This window comes from Equus caballus, chromosome 3 (assembly GCF_041296265.1).
Source record: "Equus caballus isolate H_3958 breed thoroughbred chromosome 3, TB-T2T, whole genome shotgun sequence".
Classification (NCBI taxonomy): Eukaryota; Metazoa; Chordata; class Mammalia; order Perissodactyla; family Equidae; genus Equus; species Equus caballus.
The window spans coordinates 70,739,754-70,758,665 of record NC_091686.1 but is presented as its reverse complement, the minus strand read 5'-3'; the positions used below and the strand labels follow the sequence as shown (position 1 = coordinate 70,758,665).

The 18,912-nt window shown below is 34.0% G+C and overlaps 2 long non-coding RNA genes across 2 annotated transcripts; both read right to left on the bottom strand.

The window, feature by feature from the left end:
• Positions 1-803: 803 nt before the first annotated feature.
• On the bottom strand, positions 804-9,314 carry LOC138923332 (uncharacterized). Its single transcript, XR_011436811.1, has 7 exons — positions 9,286-9,314; positions 6,690-6,716; positions 5,364-5,390; positions 3,910-3,933; positions 3,771-3,815; positions 1,588-1,707; positions 804-851 (listed from the first exon to the last, which is right to left on the bottom strand). It is a non-coding gene; the product is annotated as an uncharacterized lncRNA (long non-coding RNA).
• Positions 9,315-9,420: 106 nt separating this feature from the next.
• Positions 9,421-14,869, bottom strand: LOC138923331 (uncharacterized). The gene is made up of 5 exons (XR_011436810.1): positions 14,805-14,869; positions 12,658-12,681; positions 12,528-12,569; positions 10,573-10,599; positions 9,421-9,444 (listed from the first exon to the last, which is right to left on the bottom strand). It is a non-coding gene; the product is annotated as an uncharacterized lncRNA (long non-coding RNA).
• Between the last annotated feature and the right edge of the window lie 4,043 nt (positions 14,870-18,912).

The following is an 18,912-nucleotide window of genomic DNA, read 5'->3' as shown; positions in this document are numbered from 1 at the left end:
AGCACTCAGTAAGTATCAGCTATTACTATTGGATTTCCCATTGTATACTTTGTTATGTTGGCCCTGTATATGTATTATTTTACTACATATACATATAGGTTTTGAGCAACAGTTTAAATTTGGGACTGTAAAAAAGACAAAGGAGATAAATTGAGGGAGATAAAACTTCCTAAGAAAGAAAACTTTAATATTACAATGAAAACATTAGGGAAAAAAGGAGGTGACCATAAAGAAGACCCTCACTTTGGCTCACTGTTGACTTGGGTCTCCATTATGACTCTGAATCTAATGTGGAGGCGAATGGAATCTTGGTTGAAATCTCAAAGCGAGGGACAACGACTACAGGTAGGAAAGTAGGCTTTACAGATTTCAAGAAGAAAAAAATATCAATGAGTTTTCCCACAGCAGTTGCTGCAGAATAATTTGTCATAAAAAAGCTCCACTTTAAATAAAAGCCCTAAAAATATCTATCTTCCCCCAAGAAGAAAATATGATTCTGAGTTTCCTGATCAACCAAAAGGTGAAAGGAAAACATTAGTGTCCATGGTGGATACTTGTGCTTATGAAGATTTCTACTCAGAGCCGTTATTTCCGGGTGAATGTATCCAGAAAAGATATTTTCTACAATTTTAAAAAAATATTTCCGAAAAGCATATGCATGCAAATAACACAGATAAATCATTTGTAAATCAAAAAGTTTATAGCACAATTTTAAATATTTTACAAGCTAAACAATGATTTAAATCAGATCGTGTAAAGAGCCTACTTATATTGTGGCTCTACATGCAGGTTTAAAGGCACTTACCTAAGCTCCAGAAGCAGCAGTTAATTCAAGAATCTTAAAAGTTTCTCTTAAGAGAGAAAAAAAACTTTGGTTTGTTTTAATTCGCGAAGAATGTTTACTTCTCGCTTGAAATATTTAGGGCATTTTTAGGCATTTACCATTGAAACATAAATTGTGAAAGTCTTATGTTCTATTATGAAAATTATCTCCATGTGCTACACGCCTGTCTTGGAAATTCAATCACACAGAGAAAATAAAAATAGAAAATATCATCCAGAGAATTACCACATCTGGAATTCAATCCTAGGACTTCTGATGGTAAATCATTAATATTTATACAAAATTAGTAACCCTCTGGATTCAATTTCCTGTTGTATTATTTAGTCCTCACCTGAAGAAAGCTACTTAAATCAAAATACTTTCATTATATGAAGGTGGACTATTAAATATAGCTTGAGAATTCTATTCCACTTCTTAAAGTTTCAGATTCTTTTTGTAAAACAAATTAATATTATCTATATCTTCCCATATCATGGAATTGCTATAGAAATCAAACTATGTACACAAATGTTTAGGAAATTGAAATCCAATAAAAATGCAATTTTTTACCATATTTTTGTGATTTTGTTACATTTTAACTATATAATTTTTTATTTTAATAATTGGCTTTGACATTTTAATTTAAATTTGATATGGTTTCTAGGTGAGACCTTTGGATGTTTTCTTTAATTTCTTTAGATGTCTTTTTGCAAAAGACAACTATAACAACTATAACTTTGTTACTTAAAAAAAAGCAAACATACCAAAGTGATAATAAATGGGTAGGTGTTTTCCTTAATGCGATTCCAAGGGCTCATGGGTATCTGCTGTGGATGAACAGCCTGGAAATACTGGGGAGAGGGGAACTTTGGGTTGATTTTCACCTAGAAAGAAATAAAATTATTAATAACTATCCTCACTCAATCTCCTCCAGTGTTTAAAAGAGAGATAGACGGAACCAAATGAATTACAACTTTACATATTTTGATATTTTTAAAGTATTCTAAGCAGACCCAGCAAAAGGAGAGTTACTTAAATATAACACATTGTAAATATTTTTACAATATAGAGTGAACTACAGAATTAAAGAAATTATCTAGTTAATTCACTCATGCAGAAAAGTCTAAGAGAAAAAAGAAAATGTATATGTAATAAGGCAAGAGGAGAATCTTTTTGGATTACCAAGAGAAGTATCTTATCACAGTTTTTCATTTCTTTCTCCATTTCTGGTCTTCAGAGTTGAAGGGGCTCAGCATAATTTCTAGTGATTTTTTTCACTGGAATCTACGACTCAGAGCAGTTGCTTCATCTCTGAGCGTTACTTACAGTGTAGGATTACATGACTTCATATAAAGAGAGCATCCTGAATAGTGTTAGTCACATCTTTTATGGACAATGAATGTTCCCTACCTCCAAATTCTTTCTTTAAGCCTGTTTCATCAGCCTTACAGTAGATTATTGTATGGAATAAGGATGGAATTAAAATAACAGTTTCCCACAGAATAACTTTCAGTTCTTCTGAATGTAAAGCTATCTTCTTAATTGCCAGGGAACAAGCGCTGAGTGGATCCCTGGCTATGATACATAATTGATACAATGGGAGAATGCTACAGGAATCATTTTGACGAAATGTAAAGAAGGTGTTCATAGCAATGAGAACGTACTAAACTGGGCAGGTTTTCATTTGGGCAGATGATAGTTTGAGAACACTGAAGCAAACCCTGCTTCTGTTATAAAAGCTTTAAAGGAAATTTCTACATTGTATAGGAGGACGATTAGAGTAATGCTTAATAGTATTAATACATTTAGTGTATCCCTAGCATTCTATTACACATTTTACATATATAACCTGGAATGACCCTCACAAAGAGTCTTCAGAGTCAATAGTATATTTCTATGCTCATTTTTGAGTTGAGGATACTGATGTGGTTCAGGGCAGGCCACCCCAAGATGTGCTACTCTGGTATGCAGACTATTTCAAGCTAAAGACAATAAATGCTCAGACTCAGCAAGAACATTCACCTTTCCCCTCTAAGTGCCTGAAAGAAATTTAAAATAAAGGCCTGTCCCCAGGACAGCCCATCACCGTAGATAACTTCAGGTTCTGGTAGACTGGGAGGATCCTTGTTAAGCCCACTCTTCTCAAAGTTTTATTTACCGAACATCTGCTTTTCCATTTCCATGTGGGTTGCCTTCCTCCCGTTTGAAGACCAAACCACTGCCCCAAACGTCCTCCTTGTCTGTAGCTGAAGATACTTCAAGAGGCAGCCTCGGCCTGTTGGCTGAGTTGCTCAGTTTGCCTGAGCCTCTCCCATGTATACATGTTATCAAGCTTTCTTTAATTTTCTCCTGTTATTCTGTCTCACATGAATTTAATTCATTGTCTGGCCAGAAGGATCCAGAGGAGGTAGAGGAAATGTCTTCCTACAATACCATAACTGAAAGGATGAAGTACTTTAAAAATGTCACAGACAGCAAATGCAGTGGAGCTGGAGTTTGATTATAAACTGCCTGACTCCAAAGCTTGTGTCCTTTCCTGAGATCTGTGTGTCTCCAGGCCACAGTGGTTGGTAATGAGAATTCCTATGGTTTGAAAACAGTCACTAAGACTCTAATTTTGAGATGCCAGTTCACGCCATAGTGTTGAAGAGAATTTGGAATGTAGTTGCACTATGAGGATAGATCATTTGAACAAAACCCCACATATTTTGAGGTTTGCAACTGCTCCAAAATCAATCAGATAATTGCTCAAAATAATTTTTCCTGAAAGATAAGTCTATATGGATTTGCAAAGACAATGGATGCATACCACAATAACAACAATAACAGAAATATGGTTTATTTTGAATGCGATTTTAATTTCAGATTGAATGATAAATGATAATTTGGGGGAAGAAAAATCTGCAATTATTCTTGTACTTAAATTATAGGTTTATAAATTAATTACCAACTGTTTCAGGTAATTCTTTTCTTCATCACTCAGCTCAATTTCCTGTTAAGAACCAAAAACAATTGTTAATAAAAATACAAAAGAAATCACTCCTGGGTAATATTAAATATATTTTATTTCAAGGGAAATTACTTACCTCAGGGAACATTTCTGTAGATCCCTTAGGAAAAGATAATAAAAATCAGCTGTGATTGGATGACATAAGAGTGATTGAACCTAACTAGTTATGATAGAGAGCTTGGAATAATGGAATGATTTAGAGCCAGCCTATTGCTAATGAGAAATACAGCGCTAACTACTGAACATAAGATTTAATTAAGAATTGATACGCTGAAGCATTCATCAGTGAGCACATGCTCTGGGATAACATCCCGACACACTGCTGAAGATAGGTTTTTGTTACAAAGTCTCCATCCATATACATCCAAACACTGAAAAATGACCACAGAGTATAGGCCAAGTACACAATGAACACAGTGGCCTGGTGAGGTGGGAGGTAAAGGAAAGCCTGCATGTGGTTTCTAGAAGTGGCCTGGGCTCTGAGTTTGAGACTGAGACTTGAGATGGAATGACAGGGAGAAGCACGCTTCCTAAGGCACTGGGGAGGAAGGCCTTGATCTGTGCCACAGGCCACGAGACATCAGGTCACAATCTATGCTTCACCATCTCCAGGACCCTTTCCCCGCTGTGCTCACTCACCTGGCTCTTTCCATCACAACAGGCACTTATTGTACTAGTCACCTATGCAACTTGTACAACCCACTCTAGGATTCAGCCCCCTCACTAGTATTGAGAGAGAAAACTACGGTGAAAGTAGTTTATAGGCTCTTAATTTTCTACTGCGTTGTTTTTTAAAAAAATGCAGTTTCCGAAGAGGCAGAGGAAGATATACATTATCCAAGAATATGGAATAGAACAGTTAATGTTGGTTAAGTGATAGTTAATTTCACAACCCCAAGTAACTTTGAGTTGAATATATTTATTACACAATTTTCCTTTTATTTCTGTTGTATATTTTGATGTGACTTTGGAAAAAAAATTAGAAGCTTCTAATTTGCTATAAAATAATACACCAGCATAAAAATGTGCTGTTTCTAGATGGATCATTTGTTTCTTTGACTTTAAAAGAAAGTATCACTTATCTCATTAGATGAGTTACTACAAGTGTCTTTGGGGAATTTTTTAAAAATTTAATAGTATAATCAAAATCTGGAGACCAAGACTAATTGAATCAGTAGCATGATCATTTTTTAAATATCAGTAGTATGATAGAAATGTTCATGTTACCAACATGAGCAATACTATGGCAGGCAAAAATAACTTGTCTTTCAAAAAAATTGTGAAATTGGTCTCATTTTTAAAAACAATGTATAACATAGAAAAGATAATTAGATATAAATGGAAATGTCTTAACTGAGAGAATTAAGAACAATTAAAGAAAATACAATCCAGAGGTCATATAAAAATTGTATTTTTTATGCAACTAAAGTTATCTTTTCCTGGTTTGTTAAGAGGGTAAACTTGCAGGCATGCCACTTCTCATTAACATTTTAACCCAAATCCACCCATATATAAATAAAAATACTTTACCATATCAACAGTCTTCTTTGAGGTTTTCTTAAAGAAAGAAAAGAAGAATTAAACACACTGCTTTCACTCTACTAGTTATACAGAATTTCCTTTTTGGATTAGCAAGAAAAATCCGTTTTCCATAAAAAGAAGAGTAAGAATGCATTTGCTCCCATTATTTGAATTGTATCTGAGTTCCCTAAATAGTGGAAAAACACAATCAGTGTGTTACTAGAATGTAACCTCCACATGGAATGGGATTTACTTCCCTTATTCATTGTTGTATTCCCAAGATCAAGAATCATGTAAAGGACATAGTACTTGGGAAATACATATTTCTTAGAAATAAGTATATTCATAAGTTTAATTCAGTTAGTACATTAAGAATCATTTTAAATTGTACTGTGTTTGTTGCAAAGTACATTAAATGAGTTTTGTGTGTAAAAGTATTCATATCTTGTTTTGGATAGTTTTTACATAAAATTTCTATTGGAGTAGATTTCAGGGAAAATAATTGGTAAATATTTGCTTAGGTAAGCAAATATAGTAATAACAAATGAAAAAATTCTGGGGATTATATAAGAATCAAAAATCACTAAATGGAAAGATCTCCATTCCTCATGGGAAATAAGGAATTTCGTTCATCAATCGAGTCCCGTGTTTAGTTATGCAAAGTAAATAACACTCATTGTATAACCATAGTGAAATAAAAAATAACTTTAAAACTTGATTTATTTTAGTAGTAGTGACTTACTTCCTGGGAGATGCTAGTAAATTCCTTAGGAAAAGAAAGAATACATTTCAATTGCTTGTCCATCCAAATGTTATTTTTCTCCCATGCAGTTTACCACGTTTTCATAAATGAAATACAAAGGAACAAACCAAGCAAATCCATAGGTGATGTTCAGTCTGTCTTCAGACATTTACAGTATGCACCATTGCCAGGAAAATATTTGGAAATTAGAACTTAATGTATAAAGTTGAATCCTTACTCCTGATGGGGTTCTTTCCATCCACTTTATGAAATTGAGCATGGACACCACTTTATGAAAATGACTCCTGGAGTAATATTGTTATTCAGTCACCTCTAGCAAAGGAAATGGTGTTGAACATTTTTGCTAGAGTCTGGTAGCACGCAAATCTAATCTTGCTAACTTTAAATGTGCACAGTTTCACTCTGTTCCCATAAATGTTTCTTATCATCATCATACTTTTTATTTTCATTTTCTCTACTTGTAACTGACCTTATGCATAAAAATTAAAAATTTAGAATAAGAATAGTCTTGTACATAACTTAAGATCTGTTACTACATGCCATCATTTTGTTTTCACAGGAAAGCCCCTTACCTCGCTGGAGGAGTGGTGCTCTTTTTCCTATATAAAAACAAAAAATAAGTTTCAATTTAATGGCCTAATCAAATAGCCATGTGGAATGTCTTCCCTTTCTAGGGAGATTTTAGTTGAATTGGGCTTCCTTTGCAAAACCTTTGGGGTTTCCTGCAATTGTAACACCCACATGACTCTGTGCTTGAAAGAAATTAATGTTTTAACTTAATATATTTATTATATTTAGGAATTGGTTCAAGTGCTGGATTATAGCTATTAAAGTTCCCACATCTTAAAATGCAGTATACACTATGTAGAAATGTGCTAGAGAATACTGCAATATTTTAATATAGTTATGTATTTATCACGTAAGGAAATGTATATTTAGTTTTATGCTAAGTGTTGAAAATAACAGTATTGGACAAGTGTCCTCTATAAAAAGAAGATTTGAACATTAAAGCATTTTCTTAATGATATTTTCAAATAATTGGCAAAAAAATCCAACTTTGGCAAAAGTACTCATATGTTAGCCACTCGCTAGAACTGAAATATACTTTTAGCTGAGCAAAAATACTTTATTAAGACAAGTGATTGAGGCACAGAGCAAAATAAAAAGATAAGGACGAAGGTGGTTAAGACTAGTAGAGTCTAAGGAAGAAGACACTATTGTTCCATGTACAAAATTGACCACCAAAGTATTTTTCTTCTTTTCTCCTAAATTGCACATGTAGCATATGCAATTCTCTACCTTAGCTTTACTGTTGAATTGTCTACAAATTAAGGAGATGCCAAAGTCTGCCAGGACACATGCCTAAAATAATGAGATAAACGAGGTAGCAAAGACTGAGCACCACAGATAAATGGTGATCATCTGAGGAAATGTAAATTTAGAGGTCAAGGAAGGGATTGGTGTGCGGTTTTTTACTATTCGCAGGGTAAAGGGATTAAATTATTAGTGTCTCCTTAAATGATTGTAATATTCTTGGTATATTACAAGAAAAGTAGTAGAATTTCCCGGAAGGGGAAACAGATGATAGTCATTTGTCTTCATGGGCTTCCATGGATTCCTTTCTGATGCTGATTATAAGCCTGAAGATATTGGGGAAAGTCCAACTCCTGGTAAAACTGATTGTATTTATTCTTGAAGGAAATAAATGTATCAATACTTACACCAAAACCAAATGAATTAAAACTTTATTTAGATAACATGAGAATGATGCCAAATTGACAAAAAAAAATGCCAAAGAATTTTTTATATAAAATCCACGAGAACAGTGTCTACATTCATAAAGTGAACTTCAGAATTGAAGAAATCAGCTAGTTAAGGCCTCCAGTTCAAAATAACTGAATGTAAAAAAGTAAAAGAATGTATAAGAAGAAGAGTAGAGAATTATCAGGAAAACTGTCTAAGTTTGTCTTTTCTTTTTTAACATGTGTTTGGAATACCCTGGTACTTTTGTCAGGGACAATTCAGCCTCTTTTCCCACACCCCTGGGTGGGTTGCTTAACTCTCGGAGCATCACTTAACTTGAAGTGTTACTTGATTCGATACATGTAGAGTGTTACATAGTACCAATCACATATATTCAGCTGAATAAATATTCTAGTATGTTCCCACTTTGATTTAGTTATGTATACTTGACCATAGACTACTGTAGAAATTAAAAATGGAATCAGTTAATACTGGATCTTAACTCTTGAAAAATGTTTTGTTCATATAGATGACATAAGTAGGTGTGTAGAAAGTCAGTGTATCTTTAGAACCACCTGGGGATAAGTGTTGGATGTACACATGATTATAATAAGAATGGTACAAGGAGAGAATATTATTAGAAGATTTAGAAAGATTTTAGAGCAATTAGAACTTTCTAAAAATAAAATGGCTTTATTTTGGAGATCTTGTTTTGAAATGCTCAAGAAGAAGCTACTCCTGTAATAAAAGATTTAGAATGGATTTTTCCAATGTGTATAAATTTAATAACAATTGCTATCTTTTGGTGCATTTTTTGTGTTTGAAATAGTCTATCATGCAATTTACATATCCTATAACATCATCTTCATAAAAATCTGCAGAATTAGTATTACTAACTTTATTTTCAGTTGATGAAATTCGTTTGGAGAGGTTAAGTAATCACTTGCTGAACAAGTGTTGTAACAGAAGTCATCCAACTCTTTCCTGGCCTTCCAGACTTCTCTAGTCCACGGAACATGGGTCACATGACGGCCTATGGTTTGGGATGAGAGTACTCAATAGCATTTGCCTTAACCGATCGGTCCATGTTGCTACTTCAAAGAGAAGTGCCGAGAGCAATTCTACGCTTTCAGACTATGGTGCGATCTCAGATCACTTAAGAACTTAAGAACATTTTTCTTAAGGTTTGTATCTCTTCCAAGTTTAACTTGATAATTGATCATTTTTCTTAAAAGCTAACTCCAGGTCTGTTTGTTTAGATAATATTTACATATGACAGCAGAAAGGGAAAAAGTGATTTTTGTCATAAACTTGGTGTTAAACATTTCATTGTTAAGAAATGATAAGTAATCATTTGGGATAAGAAAGAGTTGAATTATAAAACATATTCTTTAACTTGAAGTAATAAATTATATGAAAAATTACCAGCTGTTTTAGGTAGAGCTTCTCTTCCTTAGTCAGCTCAATTTTCTGTTAAAAAACAAAGCACATAGAGAAATGCAAAATAAAAACATTACTTAATTATATTGAACTAATTTTATTAAAATGGTAATTACTTACGTCAGTGAGGCTGTCAGTAGTTTCCTAAAGTAACAAATTGAGAAATAGCCTTACTTAAACGATATAGCAGTAACTGTCTCTAAATAATTTTAGGGAAAATTAGGGGCAATTAATTGAACATTCAGAGCCCAAGCCACTAGCACTCAGAAATCAAGTATTTATTAAGAATTAAGTTAAATATTTATCTTCAGAACCCTCTCTTACTTTGTGTCAACACAATAACGTGACAAAAAATATGTCTTATTTCAAAGACATTATCAATCCTAAATTGCCTCAACCATTTCATACGCTGACAGAGTGTAGGCAGGTGATCAAAATTGACCTGCATGGTGTGTGGCAAAGGAAACCTTGTATGCTCTTTGTCAAAATGACAGACATGGCCTGAGACTCTCAGCCTGTCTCTGAGACTGAGGACTGGAGAAAGGAGAAGGCAGGCTTCTTAAGGCACTGAGTGGGGAGCATCCAGGTGCTGCCCAAGGCCACCAGGCTCTGGACAAGACCCATGATGATCCTCTCTGCTCTCTCAGAACATGCTCACACTGTGGCTTTTTCCCCCATGGCAGATGTTTCTTGTTCTGGTGACCTACATGATTCCTAACCCAAACCCTCATTCAGCCCCCTTAAAAGTAGTTCTCAAATTTTAATGTGCATCAGTATCCCCTGGAGGCCTCACTGAAACTAAAACTCGATAGCTTAGCTCCACCTCAAACTTTCTGATTCAGTAGGTGTTGGGTGAGGCCTGAGAATCTGTATTTCTCATACTTTTCCTGATCCTACTGATATTCCTAATCTGGGGACTACCCTTTGAGAACTGCTCCTCTAAATGATATTGAGAGGGTTTCCAAAGTGTAGCTATGGTGAATGTAACTGTCAAGCTCTTGATTTGGCACTGGCTTGATTTAAGATGCAATTTCCTGTGAAGTTACATACACATTTTCAGAGAGAACAGGGTAGAATAAACAATGCTTCATAGGAAGATCGTGGATTTCAGCCACCAAGAAATGATTGTGAGTCAAGTGTGTGGTTTTCTCATTACTTCCCTTGAATATTTAGATGTGGATTTGCTAAGAAGTATCCAAGCATTGTATAACATTAATGGAAAGTTGCTATTTCTGAAATAGGTTTTTGACTTTAAAAGGAACAGTATCTTACCTCACTAGATGAACCGCTGGAAGATTCCTGAGAAATTTAGAAAATAATAATACATAATCCTAAAAGCTGGTGACACGAAGAAACTGAATCTTCAGCATTATACCTTGGATAACAGTAGTTACTTTATATATGCTCCGTGTTAACTACCTACTTAATCATTAGTATGAAATGTCAAAAGAAGGACTGAAATAAAAGCAATACATTCATTTTTCATATTTACTTACTGTAACCAGCCTTTGAAATCAAATGCGAAGGATAAGCATTGTCTACTGTTTCAATGGTAGTGTCTCCCTTATGAGAATGAGAAAATTTATGGGTATAAAAATAATATAGGCAGGGTCAAAGGATAATTTTTAGCCTTATATAAATTTTTCTGTTTTATTAAAAGAGAAATGGTCTATAGGCTACTATTAATGTTTAATTTTAGGTATAAATATTGTCAATTAAATATAGTTCCTATGAACAAAAATGTCTCACCTTTTCATCTATCCTTCTATTCTTTTCTAATTAAAAAGAATTGGATATATTATCCCCACAAATTGTTTATATTTTCCACTCAATATAAAGAGAAAACCCATCTTACATAGATGGAAGCATAATGATGAATTTGCTTTCACTTTATGTGTTTATATTAATCAGATCAAAAATTCTCAATTGGTAACAAATATGGCAATGGTGGGAAACTGAACAGTCAGCACCATTAGGGAGGGCTTTGGTCTGTTGTGTTCAATGTTGTATTCCAGGGCCTAGAATAGTGTCTGCAGTATGCTTCTTTCTCAGTAAATGTTTGTTGAATGAATGAATCGATATCAAAATTCATTTAGATTGTACATAGATACACATTGTTTTTAACTTTAATAACTATACACTTATTTTAATGTATTTTTAAAAATATATGTCATAAAATGTGGTAGATTTTACAGAAAGAAATTTAGGAAGTGATTATACAAGGTTTGCAGTTTGCATTAAAAAAATTTAAGTTTAGGGGCTGGACCCATGGCCAAGTGGTTAAGTTTGCGCACTCCGCTGCAGGCGGCCCAGTGTTTCGTTGGTTCGAATCCTGGGCGTGAACATGGCACTGCTCATCAAACCATGCTGAGGCAGCATCCCACATGCCACAACTAGAAGGACCCACAACGAAGAATATACAACTATGTACCGGGGGGGGCTTTGGGAGAAAAAGTCAAAATAAAAAAATCTTAAAAAAAAATTTGTTTAAAAGAGTAAATTTTGAGAATAATATTAACTTTTAGCTTACCTAACTAAAATCAGGAAATGACTAAGGTCTCTATTCTTCATGGGAACTAAGAGGGAAAGTATTTAGTGGATTACTTGATTCATATTCAAATAAATATTCTTCCATTGAATTATTTTTCAAAGTAGGACCAGTGCATGTTTTGTCCTGATTTCCAAATTGGAAATATCAATGTGTTGATATTGAGTGCCTTTCTCATCTAGGGTAATTTTACTCAGAGCAATATTATACTACACATTATTATCATATTTCAAATCAAGATAGTATATCTAGCAGGAATTGGAGGAAATTTTCTCCTGAAAATGAACAAAATCGGGGCTGATTTAAGTCCTAATTTTAGAGAAATAAACTTTTCTGTAATTCATGTATAAAATTTTTTGGCATAAAATGATAGTTATAAAATATAAAATGGTGTATCAAAAAGTCCTGAATAGGGTCTCAGAAAGGAAGGTGATGGACCACAAATAAAAACTCCTTTCAGAAAGATAGCACTTTGAAAACTTGGGTCACGAGTAGACCACAAATATGTGCTCCTGGAATCCTTTGCACATTATTTTACAGCAGTTAAGACAGTGAAAACATCACCTACTTCAGATTCAGAGATGTAAAACGATACCCAGATGCACAGATAGGAAAATAACATAATTGATAGAAAATATATCTTATTTATCAAACAAGAAGACAGTAATATGAATTTTACCTGGCTGGTTTGGAAGGCCACATTATTGTCCTGCTTATATTTCTGAAAAAACAAATAAAATTTATTTCATAGCAATATAAAAATTAAAAATTACTTTTAAATGAATTTAATGTAAGAAGTTATGACTTACTTCTTGGGAGATATTGGTAGATTCCTTAGAAAAAGAAATTGATAATGCACTTTTAATACATATTTATGAAATATTTATTCATCTTACCCAAGGAAGTAGCAATCCATACTCTTCATCCAGTAATTTGAGATAAAATACTTAGCCTTTGCCTGAAGGAAAGTGAATTTGACCTAAAATTTTATTCTCCCAAATAATTAACTCATCATATTCTAGTTAAGTGACATATTCTGCATTTTCAATTTCTTATGTGATAACCCAATTCCAACATTTTTGCAAATTCCAATAACAAAGAGGGAAGGAACATTTTATTTGTCCTCTGCACAGTTTTCTTTTTTCCTCCCTGATCTTTAAATGAAATATACAACAGGAGAACATGGTAATTCTTTGGGCAACACTGAAGGAGCTTTGGGCATCTGTTATGCACCCACGGACAAGAAGACATCTAGACATTAGCACCTAATATAGATTCAGATGGGTTTGAGTCCCTCACTCCAGAAGGAGCTCTAATGGATTCCTGTCATCACCTTCACAAGCTCTTGAGGGCTCACCGTTACCCCTGTCCTAACACCACAATTATTGGATGACTAGTGGAGAAGCAAGTGAAAAAGCATACAGATCCAATCTTAGAATGTTTGGATGCAAAATTTTGATTTATTACCCTCAAATTTTTTAGCAATGATTGAATTTCAAATTTTCCACGATGCTGTAGCTCTAGTGTTCTTGATCACAAAAACGAGAATGATTAACCCAGAACATATTGTGCGGAATTAGGTGCCGGGAATTGTCTTCATAATAAAGTTCCTACCTCACTGGAGGAGACGTGCTTTATCTCCTATATAAATAACAAAAATCCACATAACGTTATCTTTTATGCCTCATTTAAAATGTTAAGGTGAATCTCTCCCTCTACTATTTAACAGCCAAAAAAATTTTTCTTAAGTTCTTTCTAGGGGAAATATAGTAGAATAGGGCCTCATTTAAAAATTTATTTCAATTTCAAATACAATCGAAAAATAATGATATCATCACTCTTCAGTTCCCAGGAACACTGTGACACATGTCCTTTTGAATATCCTGATCTATTACTTGCTAGCGGCACCTCCTTATTTTTACCTGAGTAATCCTGTGTATTAAAAGGAATGATTGAGGCCATCTTCTCAATACAAAGAAGGAGAAGAGAGTGGTTATGTCTAGTGTAGTTTAAGAGAAAAGAAACCATTGATCCTGTGCAATATTGCTAACTGAAGCACTGCTGTTGTTTTTTAACAAACGTGTTCATATTAGGAATAGAATTCCTACTTTAGGTTTATTCTAAAATTGACTACAAATGTAAGATGGCACAAATGCCTGTCTGTATGTATCTCTTAGTCACAGGGATATGTGTTCTAGCAAAGGCTCTGAGCACCGCAAGTCAAATTGCCCTTCTGAGAGAGTGAGATGTCAGGGTGGGAGCGACGTGGGTGTGTGAGCTCCACTGAGAACAATGGTGCTAGTAAAGCTGATAGATTAAAATTAAATAGATAATATATATGTAAATTGTGTGTGTGTATATATATATATACACATTGACAAAGCACTTTTGTATATATTACCTAGTTACATACTCACTATTTTGTGACATAAATATTATTACTACATTTTCATTATTTTATTTAGTGAATAATTTACAAAGTTATCGCTCAAATCCAGATCTACTAATCTGTCCTCTGTCACATGTCCTTGTTTTGTATTTTATCTTCATGGTTTCTGAGCTATTTTTTATCAAGAATAATAAAATTCTGTCACTTCATTGACAGCTGACTTTGGAATCCGAAACTACAGTGCTGGGACTGGCTTACAATTCCAGAGACATGCTGGGGAGAGGGAATAGCTCTTCTAGAAAATTCCAACATATTTTGGAGGGGAATTTAGCTCTTTCTTCCTATAACTATAGCTTCTCCAACACTACAGTGAATAAGCTTCATAGAAAGTTTGTTCCTCTTCACATTGTGTGTAAGATAGAGTCAATACTATCTTTGATTGTGGGTCAAAAGTTTACATACTTTGTTTCTATTCATTGCTGCCTGTGCCTGCATCCTCTGCATATAGTAAACGGTGCACTCATATATTTAAATAAGAATGGGTATCATGTGCCCCATTATGCTTACATGCTTTGCCAGAGCAACAGCCAAAAGGCAGGTAATAATGAAGAACTTCATGGTTACTTGGTCCTGAAAAACATACAGAAAATCAACAATAGATTTTGCCTTCTAAAAATTACACAATCTGACATTTATCTATTATTATCTTTATACCAGATAATGGAGACTGAAATCTAAAAATTAATAAAAGCAGATGCATTTTAAGAAGCTCATGAATACAAACATCACAATTTATTTTGAAAGAGCCATTTCCTTGTTGTCATTCAAAGGACATAATGTAAAGCCATATTTGCTAAAATGTAGAAGGTTCAAATATAGTCCATTTGTAGGATTAATCCCTACTGACAGGCATTTTGTGAAGAAAGACTATCAGAAACACAAAATACAACAGGAATACTCTTTTAAAATCAGATCAGGCCAGCCAAAATGCAGCCTGGTTCCTCCTAAGAAGTAGCAGATAGAAATACCCTGGTTGGGCATCAGGTGTCCTGCTAATCCTGGCTGGACCCTGGGCTGCCTGCTGATGCTTTCACAACCGCTGAGCATCACTGGGTCTCACTGAACACAGCTAATGTAAGGGACTTGACTGCGTGACTTCTAAGATCCCTTCCAGCCAGATCAATCTCTAATCTGTGGCTATAAACAAATCCACAAGGTTTTCAAACTTACAAATTCAACTTCTTTTCCCAGTAGGTAAATTAAAAAGTAAAATTATAAAGTTATTTGAATATTTTCCATATATTTTACTCTTTATAGTGCATATATTTAAAATCTATTTTTAAAGGCTACTTTTAATTTTTATGCCAATGATATTAAGATATGCTTGCGATTCACACCTATGTGAATACAGAAGGTGTATATATACAAGTATTATTTGGCTTAATATTTGCATTGTATGATTTAAAAATGATTTCCTAATCCTATAGTATAAAATATCTCAGCTTTACACTTATAATAACCTGTAGTTGATGGTATATTCATTTACTCTTCTAAAATGAAAATATTTTATGCCTGCAATATGCACAGGACATATTTCACATTGACAAAGCTTTGTTTAAATTGTAAAGCATATTTTATTACCTTTTATTAAATATCTGAAATAGGTAAATTTTATGTAACTGTTTTCCAATCAATTTTTCTTAGAGATTGTATTTTACGAAGGTGAAAGAAATTGAAACGTAAAATCATTCGTTATTAGTTAGACATACATTTAACATGTACGGATGGAAATTTAAGATAGTTGCAATTACTAAACAACTGCTATATGGCAAACATGGTGTAGGACTTCTTATAATATTACTTGTAATCTTCAGAATAACTATATACTGTAAGTAGTCTTGTCTCCAATTTCCAGATGAAGAAATTGGTCCAACACAAGGTAAGCAGCTGCTGGATTTCTAGAAACCTGAAGATCTTGGTCCTACCTTCAGAATAAAACCTCAGCACTTTATGAGACAGAGTGTCATAATAAGCAGCAGCCAGTGTCGAAATATTAGCTGCATTTTATAAAAACCTAAAAAGAAGATAAAGCTTATCCTTATATTAATTAACAGTAAATTTCTCAAAGCAATTTCTAGTATACTAGTTTTGGTACCTTCACAAATGTTTTGATTTTTCTGTTGCATAGAATCATATTAGGCTTTGAAATATTTTTTCACAAGTCTGTGATGTGAAAGAAACAATGTACGAAAACATTACCTTGTTTCCCAAGTGGAATACTGGAGAACTAGACAGTGGATGCTCTGAGACGGGTGAGCTCAGTGCTTTTTAAATGTTGTTCCTCCATGATATGGTAATTCTGTGGCACAAAATAATTAAAGAGGCATTTGGATTCTAAGAAGTCACTATGATTGGAAATTTTTTTCTTCCCGATTTTTGTTCCACAGATTCCAAGGATTGCTTTACAACAGTTTGATTTAGAACATGAGAACAGGAAATGCAGATGTTGTAATGATTATCCGTATTTTGTGTGTAGGCCTTCCTCTCCCATGAACTAGTTTTTTGATCTAGGGTAAATTTTTTTCCCCTTCTCTCTTGGCATCTCTTTCTCCTGTGCAACATAAAGGTGTTGTGGACAAAAGTAGAAATTCTCTAATGCTCTAATTTCCAGCTCTAAAATCTCCTGTATAAATATCTGGAATGAATTGGTTGTTTTCTTTTCTCTCTGGTTTTTTCGTCTATAAAATTGCTATAATAATAATAACAGTAATATCTAATCTAATTTAGAGATTGTTGCAAAGTTGGTAATAATGTATATAAAGTAGACACATATTTTTATGGAAACTACTAAAGCAGAAGTTACAAATTTAGAAACTACATTGATCATGCAGGTGGGGACATAAAAGTATAAAGGAGGGCCAGGTGGAAGAAAAGGGATATATGGTGGGCCTATTCCTTCCCTAAGAACATTTTTTAAAAAGAAGAGTTAATCCTCAGCTCTAGTCAATTTTGAATGATCCAATAAATGCCCGAATCTTGCCACACCTTCTAATTTTTAAAGGTAGTACAAGAGTTTGAATATTTATGTGAATCTGCTTTTTATATTTTGTGAACTGATTAAACATGTTTTCAAATATTGTGTGGGCCAAACACAGCAGACTAATTTTGCCTAAGTGCCGCCAGTGTGACTTCTGTGCAAAGTGCCTGGTTATAATTGTTTGTAATTATTGGAGAATGAGTCATTTTGGAAAGCCAAATTTGCTGGTTAGCTGGTGATTGAATGTACAAACTTCAATATGTTAACATAGCATTTTGTGAAAGAGTTGTTCTAAAATTGACCGAACTTATCACTGTGCTTTTAAACAATAAAGAACAATTAGTGTTTAGCAGCCATTGACAAAGTGATTTCTCCTAAAGTCACATTTTTCTGCATCTAAAAGAAAAAATTGTGTGACCGGCCAGCTGGCATAGTGATTAAGTGCATGCACTCCATTTCAGCAGCCCAGAGATTCATAGGTTCAGATCCAGGGCCGGACCTATACGCCATTCATCTGGCCGTGCTGTAGTGGTATCCCTCATACAAAATGGGGGAAGATTGGCACAGATGTTAGCACAGGGATGGTCTTCCTCAAGCAAAAAAGAGGAAGATTGGCAATGGATGTTAGCTCAGGGATAATCTTCCTTACCAAAGAAAAAAAGAAAAGAAAAAAACTTGCGTTTAATTTTATATTTTCTTTGTTGCTATCACTAATTATGTCGCATTTTATGGAACTATTTCATTAAATCAGTTTTCATTCCATAGCCATCTTTCTAGTTCCAACAACTGCCCTGAACCTGGCATGTTGTGGTGGTCAGTAAATTCTTTAGTTTTACAGTCAGCATTTTTGTGCTTAGCAGACACCCCTTGGACTCTTATTTATTACCTCTAGTTTCTAAGATACTGGAAGTCATGCAACTGTGCTTTTACATTTCTCTACACTCTAGAAAATTTTCTATGAGTTACTAAATAATAAGAGCGTCCATCTAATTTTCTGTCCACCTCTAAGAACTTACTCATGTGGTTATAGTCTTTCTCTTATATATCTTTACTTGTTGTGTTTGAACTTGTTCATTCCCTCTGTCTACAATAATCTTTAATTCTCTCTTATCTTACAGATACCATCTCATTATTCTGTACTTCCCATCAGTCACACCATCTCTTCACTCTTTACACTGACCATCAATCTTCTTGAAAGGCTTCATCTTTGTGGCTTCTTCTCCCTGACCTCTTCAATCCACTGCCTCTGTGCTAGTCAACTCAACATCTCTGCCACAGGTAATAGTATCCAGCTTCATAATTGGTCTTCCAACTTTTTATTTGTCATTTCCAAAATATATTTTCCACAACATCCTCACAATTTTTTTTAAATAGATATATCAGGTAACCTAACTGTCTAAAAATATTTCTCTGGCATCTTATCATGTCTAAGGTACTGTTGAAGATATTTAACATAGCATTCAAGGCCATTCAAATTTGCACAGCAGATATTTGTGATTCCATTTCTTTCTACTCTTTAAGTCTCATTCACACTTTTCTTGATAACATCACGGATTTTCATTTTTCCCACTTTTCTTCTGTGACTTTCCCACTTTTCCTCTCACTAAGAATGCCCCTCCATCACATTTTCCAGGGAGC